The sequence below is a fragment of the Echinops telfairi genome, unplaced genomic scaffold (genome assembly GCF_000313985.2).
Source record: "Echinops telfairi isolate 266 unplaced genomic scaffold, ASM31398v2 ScPeMD7_23;HRSCAF=83, whole genome shotgun sequence".
NCBI lineage: Eukaryota > Metazoa > Chordata > Mammalia > Afrosoricida > Tenrecidae > Echinops > Echinops telfairi.
This window is the reverse complement of record NW_022103920.1, coordinates 3,842,951-3,854,492: the sequence shown is the minus strand read 5'-3', so window position 1 is coordinate 3,854,492 and position 11,542 is coordinate 3,842,951.

Genomic DNA, 11,542 nt, shown 5'->3' with positions numbered 1-11,542 from the left:
CTTTATCTCCTCTATCATTTCATCCTTTTTCTGTATTGTTTCCTTCATATTCTGTATGACCTCAAGTAGCATTCTGAAAATTTCTGTGGCAGCTCAATGTCTGCTTCTTCTGTGCATGTCATTATGTTCTGGACATTTTCTGCATTGCCTTTTGTTTTCGTTGAGGTCGTTGGGCTGTTTGTGTTGCATTGTTTTAGAGGAGCCAGGTGCAATTTTCCAGGGAGTCAAAGAACACTGGCTGTCTCTGGGAGACTTGTAGGAATGCTTCTTTGAACTGCCTCAAGCTAATTTTACTATGGAATTAACTTACTACTTTATCCTCCTGTGGCTCCCCTCTCAGGGGAGTGCCCTAGAATCCTGGTGGGTTACCTGCTTTGGTGTTGCAGAGGTTGGGGAGAGGTTCCTGAATCAGCTTGAAATGTTTACCAGTGTTGGAAGAGCTGCCTTATGCCCACAGGCACACAGGCAGGAATTCCCAGGTAAGAATCTGGGCAGAGTATCCCCTGGTGGAGGTCTGCAGAGCTTTCCCCAGACTTGGGCTAGCTACACAGGGTGGAGCTCACCTAGCTGGGTGTGGCACAGGCTTAAATGCCCTAGGCTAAGGATACTGGTCTTGAGGTCAGCAGTGAAGTGTAAGAGAACAGGAAAGAGACAAAGATTTGAGGGGGAAAAATTTAAAAGTAAGCCGTCTGAGACCGTGCGTGGATATAGAGAAGAGAGGGAAACAAAAGTAACAATGTAGCTGAGTCCCAATCCCAGCCCCTGGAGCTGCAAATGTCTGGTCCCTGCCCTGGGGCAGGTGGCGGCACACTGTGGCTGCGTTGAGAACAAGCCCCCCTATGAGTACCAAATGGTCCTGGCTCCAGCAAAGACAGTGGCTGTGAATAAGCCTATCATCTGGGTCTCATGGTGTGAGTCTCTGAGTAAAGTCCGCTTACAAACACACGGCATGCTTTTGCATTATTCTGATTCGACAACTTCTGTTATTCCTCTCTCTGCAGATGACTCATCCTCACGTTGTAAATGGGGACGTATAACCAGACATGGGTGACTGAATTTATTCTCCTTGGTCTGTCCAGTGACTGGGACACTCAGGTGTCACTCTTTGTCCTGTTCCTGGTCATGTACCTGGTGACAGTGCTGGGGAACGTGCTCATTGTTCTTCTGATCAGACTGGACAGCAGACTCCACACACCCATGTACTTCTTCCTCACCAACCTCTCCATTGTAGACGTCTCCTATGCCACCAGCATTGTCCCCCAACTATTGGTGCATTTTCTCTCAGAACATAAAGCCTTCCCCTACCTGAGCTGTGCAGCCCAGCTGTTTTTCTCCCTGGGCCTGGGTGGCATTGAGTTTCTTCTACTGGCCGTGATGGTGTATGACTGCTACATGGCTGTGTGTGACCCGATAGGCCTGGGGTCGTTGCTTTTTGAATAGCAGTGAGAGATCAAGTAGAGTTGAGTTCTCTTTGGCCCTTCCCCTTCTGCTGGACTTGAATCTCGAGTCTGGTTTGTCAGCCTCCAGTTGTGAAGCCTGGTCTCAGGAACTGTAAGTGGATGACAGACAGTGGATTCAAAGTCCAAGTTTTCATTAATATATTACTTGTGCATTCACCAGTCTGTCCTTTTCCCATGCCCCCCCCCCAGCACCCTTCCGCCCCTACAACAAACCCCTCCACTGTGTCTGTTTAGTCATCCTGCTTCCAGTGTGTCAGCTTCCATGGGTCAGGGGAAGCCTGACTTGAACTGATTACATTTTATTATTACAATTGTGGAAGCCAATACTTGATATATAACTCCTTCCATATGCACTACATAGAAGTGTTGCTTCTCTAAAGAAGCCAACCTAACATGTTCATTAAGACAGACTTAAAAAAAGAAGTCGAGCACATTATATATTCCACCTAGAATGTGAAAAACTGACCAAAAATCACTTCCATCTTAAAATAAAAAGAAGCTAGTTAATCTACAAAATCACAAGTGTCTTGAACTCATCAGAGAGTGGAGGTTGAACCCAGCTAGCAAAGAACCTTAGAGAAGATGGGGGCCTCCAAGGGAGGCAGATGTGAGCCCTCCTTCCTGGACCAGAATCCAGGAGGGGGATGAAGTCACCACAGAAACTAGTATAATCTCAATGTTCACACCCACTCTCGGGATTTTTCTCTGGCAATGTCTAAAGTCCTCAGGTGAGCATTTGGACTCAGAGGGGTGAGCCTGAGAAAGACACCTTCATGGTCAGATCAGCGGGGAGAGGCCACAAGCAATGGGGTAAGGTAAAGTGCACCCCTAGTCTGTCTCCTCCATGGGAGAAAAGCCTGAAGGCCCCAGGGTAAGGTGAAAGATCAACTCTACTGTTCCCAGACACAGACAAAGATTCCATGGTGAGGGACACAGCTGAAAATGAACTCCCTCTAACCAAGAGGCAGAGGCCCTGGGTGATACAAACTCTTAGTACTCTAGTGTCCACCAAATGGTCATAGGTTCGAGTCCACCCAGCAGAGCCTGGGAAGAATGGCCTGGTGATCTACTCTGGGTAAACTCAGCTAGGGACCACCCTGTGGGGGTCAGTTCTGTTCTCACACATATGGATAGGGCAATCATGAGGCCGAGTCCTCCCACTTGGGGAGAGTCAGGACCCCCAGGAAAGTCCCACTCCTGAGGTTCAAATAGAAAGTATGTGCCTAAGTCAGAGAAATGGGCCAACAGGAAGAGCCCACCCTCATTACCTTCTGAAGAACGTGGAGGAGACATGAGGGTCATGGGCCACTGGGGGCAGTGTATGGGAAGATGGGCTCTGTGATTGCAGTCCAGCAGGGAGAGTCTACCCCTGACCAGCTCCACCTGTCTGTCACTTTGTAATACTGGTGGCTTGTGTGTTGCTGTGATTCCAGAAGCTATATCACCTGGTATTTCAAATGCCAGCAGGGTCATCTAAAGTGAGCCAATTTCAACAGAGCTCCAGAGTAAGAACAGGCTAAGAAGAAGGACTAGGTTTTCCATTTGTTAGGAATTAGGCATTGAAAGCCTTATGAAAACAGTGGAACGTTGTCGGATACTGAAAATCTCATAAATAAAAGCAGGAAACTGTCAGAAAATGAGCTCCTCAGGTCGGGCGGAGACACTCCAAATACGGCCGAGGAAGAGCTACCTGCTCCAGGTTGAGTCCACCATCATGACATGGATGGAGCAAAGCCTTTGGGGCCTTCATTTGCTGCTGGGCCATGGCTCAGATCGAGGAGAAGCAGCTGCAAACATCTAATAGTCATCGGAGCACTGACATTCCTGTGGGGGGAACTGGGTCTCCTTCTTTTAAAGAATGGGAGATCAAGACACCTTAACTTTTGAGACTTCTGTTACTATAGAACCTTAAGGATTGCTGCTTTCAGTATGAATTATAACTCAATGTAAAGAATACTCAGATCTGCAAAACAGACCAATAGGAGATCAATGGAGGAAAAGTTGAAGTTGTCAGGAATTTTGCCTGGCTTTGATCCACAATCAATGTTCATGAAAGCAGCAGGGAGGCAGGGTGAAAATAAGCAACTGATATTAAGGGCTGAGGTGGAGGGCAAATGTTTTGACAATTATGAGGGCAGCGAATATACATATGTGCTTGACACAATGGATGTATGTATGTATGGATTGTGATGAGAATTTTATGAGGCCCCAATAAAATAATTTTTGAAAAAGAGAGACAACAAAAGGCATATCACATTGGGTAAATCTGCTGCGCACAGAGACCTCTTTAGAGTATTGAAAAGCAATGATGTTGCTTTGAGGTCTAAGGTGTGCCTGACTCAAACCACGGTGTTTTCAATTGCCTCATATGTAAGTGAATGTTGGATATTGAGTAAGGAAGACCAAAGAAGAATGGATGCATTTGAATTGTGGTGCTGGAGAAGAATATTAAAAGTACCATGGACTGCTGAAGGAACAAACTGATGTCTTGGAAGAAGTAAGTCCAGAGGGCTCCTAAAAGGCAGGAATGGTGACACTTCATCTTACATACTTTGGGTATATTGTCCAGGGAAACCAATCCCTTGAGAAAGACATCGTTCTTGGTAAAGTGGAGAGGCAACAAACAGGGGGAAGCCCTCAAGGAGATGGATGGACACCGTGGCTGCATCAACGGGCTCAGGCAGAGGAACAAAGGGAGGATGGATCAGGAGCAGGCGATGTTGTTCTCTGTTGTGCATAAGGTTGCTTTGGGTCAGAACTAGCTGGATGGCACCTAGCAACAACAAGAAGCTGATGGAATGTACAGTCGTTCCAATTTTCATACTTTGTTTTCTATTGAGTTTTTTTCCTGATTCGTTCTATTATTATTTTGGGGCTATTTATTTTTGCTTTGATTTGTTTTTTATGTTTTTCTGTATATAAAACTCAGGACAAGTAAACCTATGTAGACAACACCCAGAGCAGTTTCTTCCAAAGGGACATGGCAGGGTAAGAGGGTAGCAAAGGGAGAGCTAACAGTGAGTGAAGATACAATCGAATTATTGACATGTATGACATACGGATGAAGTCCTAATAAAACTGTTTAAAAACCCACAATGAATGCAAGGAAGAAGAAATATCCTGGAAAGTACAGTGGTGATGGTTGCAGAACTTTCATGATATAATTAAACTTGTGACATGAAGCATATGAGAATTGTGTGCTGGTGAAACTGTCAAAAATATATCATTTTTAAAATGAATAATTTCATTTTCTTAAAAAGTAAAGAAATTCACCCCTGATAAATGCGCTCTTTAAAAATATACATACATTGTTTCTACACATGTATTTATATGTACTACCCATATTTCCATGTGTACAGTGGAATATATCAGGCTGCAAAGGTATGAAAGCTTCTTAGCCGTAACCAAACACCTAGAGGGCATGACAAATGGACTTGGGGATTTAGGACTAGAGTCTGAGGGTGCAACTTGGTCAACCGTCATTCCCCAAAGATGAAGTTCTACCCACAAAGTTCTACCTTCCACTTTGGTGAGTAGTGAGTTGTGAAAGCTTGCAGATAACCATCTGAGAGGCAACGATTGGCCCTTCCTCACACAGAGCAAAGAACAATAAGAAATTCAAAGACTCAAGGAGATCATCGGTCTGATGGACCATGGGAACCACAGTCTCCACTACCTGAGGACAGAAGAACTACATGGTACTCGGTTACCACTACCAGCTTCTCGGATCTCAATAGAAGATCCTGGAAAGAAGAGGAGAACATGTTAAACATAAAAAAGACTAGACTCATTGCTATGATGGCTTCCAGCGTCAGAGCAACACAGAAACCACCACAGTCTGACCAACTGACAGGTCAGTTGTGCCCTTACACCGTGAAGGGCCCTAAATACTGGGCTCCATGTAGCTATCCTGAGAGCAAAAGGGAGGTTTTAAATTGGCATAATGTTCATTTGGAAATGTCATAAAAACAGTTCCTGCTTATAGGACATGCAGATGAAGTCACGTGATCCCAAGGTCATAATGACAGCTCTGCCAGGAGCCATTAGAAGGTTCAAACATAAGTTAGCGGAGAATTTTCGCCTTGTGGATACACGGACACATGTAAACTGGGATTATGGAGAGTGTTATTGTTGAAGGAGGGAATGGTATCAGAACTTAAATTGTGAACACCTCGTTAGCAGAAGATGATAGACATCACAGGGAGCCCCAAATCCCTTCCCAGGGTCTGCACATGGATGAAAGGTCCAGTGAATCCCCTCAGACTAAACACCAGGGATGCGAATGGCAATGTTATTATGCAGCGTTCAGGTGTTTTGTTTTGTTTTTCTGTATATGAACCCCGGGTGGGTGGTGCCATAGAGACAGTGACCACCTTGATGGTTTCCAAGGGTGGTATGATGGGAAAGGTTGGCGGGAAGTGAGGAGCTGACGACGAGTAAAAGAAAGGAGTAAATATCCTACTCTTGATTGTGCTGGTGATTGTACAACTCTTTTAAAAATGGTTAAGCTACTGAATTTTACATGTGATTTATGTGCCAATAAAACAGCTAGAAATTTAACTTTTTAACGCACTGCACAGAAACTGTATAGACACTCACTGGGGAGTGAACTCTTCAGGCAATGTTACCCAGGCAGCCTTCACCACCTAGGGATGCTCTGCTTACCTGTCTTACAGGACGGAGCTTCATTCTTCTATAGGCGTGTGCTTTCTCTGCTCAAGTGCCTTCGGAATATGGCCTCATGTCTAGAGTTGTGACAGTGTGGCAGCGATGTGGGGGCCTGGAGAGGTTTGCACTCGCTTGTTTTCAGTTATGCTACTTGGCTGAGCTCCTTGAATACGTGATATGATTTCCTCCCCTATTTTTCCCAGCTATCACCTCTTCAGCGATTCCTTCTTCAAATTCTCTCAGTTCCCTTCCTGGAATTTTCCAAGTCCACCCAGGCAAGGTTGTTTGGGATTGTCCCACAGCCTGTGGGTGTTCTCTTCTGACTTCATGGGTAATACTATTCCGTTCTCTTTTGTCTCCATGGTTACGACTATTTGATTCTCTGTGCTCTAGCTTTGCTCGCCTCCACGAACTCATCTTCATGCTCCGGGAAGGTTCTGGCCCCCACTGAGTCTTCTCATGAGCCTGTTGAAGCACGCTGTGTGCTTGCTGCCACCTTCCTCATGCCTTGTCTCCCCGGTGGAATCTTCCGTCTAGTTTCCCACTCTCTGCTGAAAGGCTTCAGGGACTTATGCAGGTTGTCCCCCTTTGCTACTTGCTCATCCCACTTATTCACGGGAACACGTTGCAGACCTTGTGTGATAGTCCCTATATCGAAGTCACAGCTGACTCGTGTTGCATTCACTGCTTCATCTGACAGTTGTATTCTTTCTGAGCTTTCCACTGACCTTGCATTTTGGATGAAACCCAGACATTGTGTGTAGGATGATGGAGTCTGAGATAAACAGCTGTCAGTCTTGAAGTAAGCACATTTCTCCTGTTTGTCCTGCAGTGTGATGTGTACAGTGCACACAGTCAGGGGTCAGGCTGAGTTTGAGTTTTGTGGAGACCATGGCCATTCTCAGTGTACCAACAGATTCAAATGTATCTCATATAGCATGTGCTTAGCGAAGCCGGGTTCTGATCTGAAAATGAAGGTGTCCTTCTCAGGCTCACCCCTCTGAGTGCAAATGCTCATCTGAGGATTTTAGAAGTTGCTGGGGAAAATCCTGAGATTGGGTCTGAACATTACTGTTGTCCATGATTGCAAGCCTTCTAACTCACACTAGAACACTCTGTGTCTTTAAAATTTATGATTTTAGCTGAAATCATATTGGCTTGTGTGGTGACTTCACCCCCCTCCCAGAGGGTTCTGGTCCAGGAAGGCGGGCTCACGTCCTGACTCCCTTGGAGGCCCCCATCTGCCCTAAGTTTCCTTGCTAGTTGGGTTCAACCTCCGCTCTATGATGAGTTCAGGGCACTTGTGATTTTGTGGACTAACCAGCATTTTTCTTATTTTAATATGGAAGTGATGTTTTGTTCAGTTTTTCACATTCTAGGTGGAATATATAATAAGCTCTACTTCTTTTTAAAGTCTGTCTTAATAAGTAGGTTAGCATGGCTTCTCTAGAGAAGGAACACCTTTATGTGTTGTATATAGAAATAGATTTTATCAAGAATTGGCTTCCACACTGGAAGCAGGATGAAAAATCAGAGACAGTGGAGGGGTGTGTGTAGGTATTTGCGGGGGATGGGGGTGTTGGGCAGATGTACAGAGGACAGACTGGTGGATGTACAAGTAATATATGAATTCGAACTTGGCCTGTGAATCCACTGTCTGTCATCGGCCGACAGCTCGTGAGACCAACAGGCTGCACAACAGGAGACTGAGGAACCAGACTCAAGGTTCAAGACCTGCACAAGGGGAAGGACCAAAGAGATTTCAACTCTACTTGGGCTCTCGCTGCTATTCATAAAGCCATGCCCCCAAGAAAATGACATCAGATTTCCATCCTAGTGCTAGATTGGGCTCTGTTTATATCCTTACCCAGGAGTGCCTAGTTAGCACAAGCCCTAAAAATCACAATAGACTAGGTCTTGGTGGAGCAAATATGTGCTCATTTTCACTGAGTAGATTATGTTTATGGCCAATAATGCTTTCTAGACCACATAAGTATAAGCTAATTATACTAATTATGAGGCAGCTTACATAATTAAATGCATAGTACATGGGAGAAATAAATAGTCATATGCATACTCTTTTTGCAAATGCAAGCCTGGAGTTGGACTTTTCTATGCAGCGCTGTTATTTTTGGAGCTCAAACACCACCATGGTCCAGCAGAACTTGCAAAATTCACAGCACCCATTGGACCACAGTTATCCCAGAAGAGGGAAGCACAAATCTTCGTCCCTTCCCTATCCCCAAAGGAGAAGTAAAGCCAGCCTTGAAAGAAGCAGGGCACTTTAATGCATTAGCAGAAATGGAAGCAGTCCTGTTCATTGCTCATGAGTGCAGGGACACTCAGAGCTACAGGTAGGGTTTGAGCTATAGGAGAACAGGACACTGGCTTCTCTGACATTTGGGAAGGACAGGAGGCAGCAGGGGCAGTGTTGGAGGGGAGGGCTGGAGGAGAACAGCTTTCTTCATGGGAAGAAGGGCAGCATCAGAGGCCCCACCCCTGAGGGTTGGAGTGGAGACAGCAATTAGGAAGGTAACGCATGAGGCTCCTAAGGGGACTCTGCCAGCCCTGTGATGCCCATGCAGCCACTGAACACTTGATTAGCTCTGCGTTGGAGTCATTCTCAAGCCTGTTGTGAACTTGCTCCCAGCAGTGCTGCTAGCCATGAGAACTAGCCCACAGGGACTCCTGAGCCCAGGGGCCCCAGAGCCTGGATACCTAATCTCCATGGTCCACCCCTTGGTGGAGTGAGGGATCTTCAGAAACTAGCTCAAAGAATGAAGCAGCAAGTCCTTGTTGCCAGCCTCTGAATAGTGGTTGAGAGCTCTTAGTAGAGGTGCCAGCACAGGGTGGGTGTAGGGTCTAGGAGCCAGCAGAAGGAGAACCTATGTGACTCAGTATGGGTTTGGGATCCGGAATGTGAAATGAGAGTGGTGAAATCTTCTCACCTCTAAGGATTATAGCCAACGCAGTACAGTAATTCTCCTTCACGAACGCTTGAGGCTTGGCTTCATTTTAGTGCAGCATTTTACTCAATTCCAAAGTTCAGACACAGGAGAAAAGAGAGAGAGAGATAGTAATTAAGAATAAAAAATGATAATATTAGGAATGAATTCTGATTTTTTTCCTTGGGGAAAGGCTCTTAGGAGAAAAGCCCAGAACAAGAAGCATTCAGTTATGTATTGATATTCATGAACAATTCAGAGGCATGTGACATTTCAGAAAAGTTGCTAATTATTTAAGAATTTCTCATCATAGTGATTTCACTAAAAGTTTATTTATAATTTATTTTTATTTCAATGAAATACACTTGAATTTTAAGATGATCGAACAGTTTGCTCCAAGTCCTAGGGTGATCAGAATGTACACTGAGCTCTCATGATTTTTCTTTCAACGTTGGTTGCTCAAACGATTGTAGAGATTGTACCGTGTTGAATTGCCTGACCGAGAGAAGTGTGCTTCAGAAGACGATCCTCGTCCTAGACAGGGGACAAGAGGTATAAAGAACAGGAGCATTGGCAGAATGAAGCCATGATACGGATGTCACGGAAGGTGGTTGTTAGGGCTACTTGTGTTGGAGAAAGGGACTCTAAGGAATTGGACTCAAATTGCATGAAGTTTAGCAACTAATTCAGACAGGAAGTAGGTAAAAAGACCTCAGTGAGGAAATATCAGTTTCCCTCTGATATTTTCACCTATCCAGGTGGCCCTACAGCTTTGCCTGCATACATTGAGATGCTACAAACATCCCAGCTCATGATGGATGATGCTCTCGGTGTCTACATCAATGGACTCTTCCAGCCTGAGTAGGAAAGATCCTTCTCTAAATGGAAGTGTCGTGTCCATGACAGACCAACTGGGTTAAGGTATGGATCTAAGTGATCTTCCACTTTTATCGTCTGCCTCAACAAATAAGAATTTCAAGATTTTTTGGTAGCCCCACTATGGAGGGTAACTGGCCTTAAAGTTGGGTGGTTTGTGGTTGTTATTTTGTGGTTCTACAAAGTGGGTTCCAGTTCATCGGGACTCCAATGCCTAAAGAACAATGCCCCGTCTTGCACCCTCCTCAAGTCGTTAACGCGGAACCAATTTGTGTAGCCACTGTGTCAATCCATCTCATCGGGGTACTTTTTCTTTTTTGTTGACCTTTCATTTTTATAGAGATTGAATCCTTCTAGAAATGTCAGGAGTAGATGAGACTAATGGCGCCATTCTCACTTCTAAGGAGTGTTCTGTTGTCCTTAGTCTAGGAAAGATTTGTTTGTTCTTCTGTCAGTCCATGGCATAGTCAATATTTTTCATCAGCATCATAATTCAAATGCATCAATTGGCTAATTTTCTTTATTCATGGCCCCAATTTCACATGCATATGAGGTATTTGAAAAAAAAACTGTAGCTTGATTCAGATACACCTTATCTACTAGGCAACATTTTTGTTCTCTAACATTTTAAAGGGCCCGTGCAGCAGATTTGCCCAGTGCAATGCATTATATGATTTCTGCATGGGTGCTGCCTTGAGGAGTGTTAATTGTGGATTCTAGTAAAATGAAATAATTGATAAATTTACTACATTTTCCACTTATCTATTGGTCCAGATATAAGGTATATGGAATGTTAATGAGCATTATATATTTAAAAATTCAGGTGAGACGCAGCTACTGACCCTTTACCACTTAGCTGCAGAGCACCATCTCTGCAATCACTTGGATGAAGGTCTCAGAGTGTAAACTTTCCTTCTGCTTGGGATTGGAATTTTTTGGCTGACCCACTGTTTTGTCTGCCTATGTACTCTTTGGGTTGGTGACATTGATAACAGTATAAGAGATCATGATTCTCAAATCTGATGTATTTCTGGAGACTGAGACACTTGAGAATCCTTCTATTGTGAGCATACTTCCAGAATGAGCTCAAACTCACTGCCATTGAGACTTTTCCAATCTATTGTGACAGAGTAGATCTGCTCCTGTGAGTTTCTGAAACTGAAACTCTTTACGCGAGTAGCAAGCCTAATTGCATGCAATGCTAAGATTATGGAATAAGCTCAGGAAACAGTAGCAGGAACGTGCTGGAGACAAGTATGTCTACTCTAAGTAGACCGATGCTGGTCTATGGTTTTATCTAAAACTGGTGATGTCATAATGATGATTTAAATGTTCTCTATTATGAAATTATAATGATGTTGCTACATTGAAGCAGAGATATAAACCATTGGTATATGAATGGATTTTGGGCTTACAGTTAATTGTAGCCCTAATCTAACAACATTTAGTTCCAAAGACATAGCATTACTCAATACCCACCCTCCTGAAGTGATCATTGAAAATATGTGTCCTGATGAGCTGGGCAGGGTGCAATGTAGCAACGATGAAACATAAAACTTTCCTCTCATTCTTTAAAGCTTCCTCCCTGCCGCT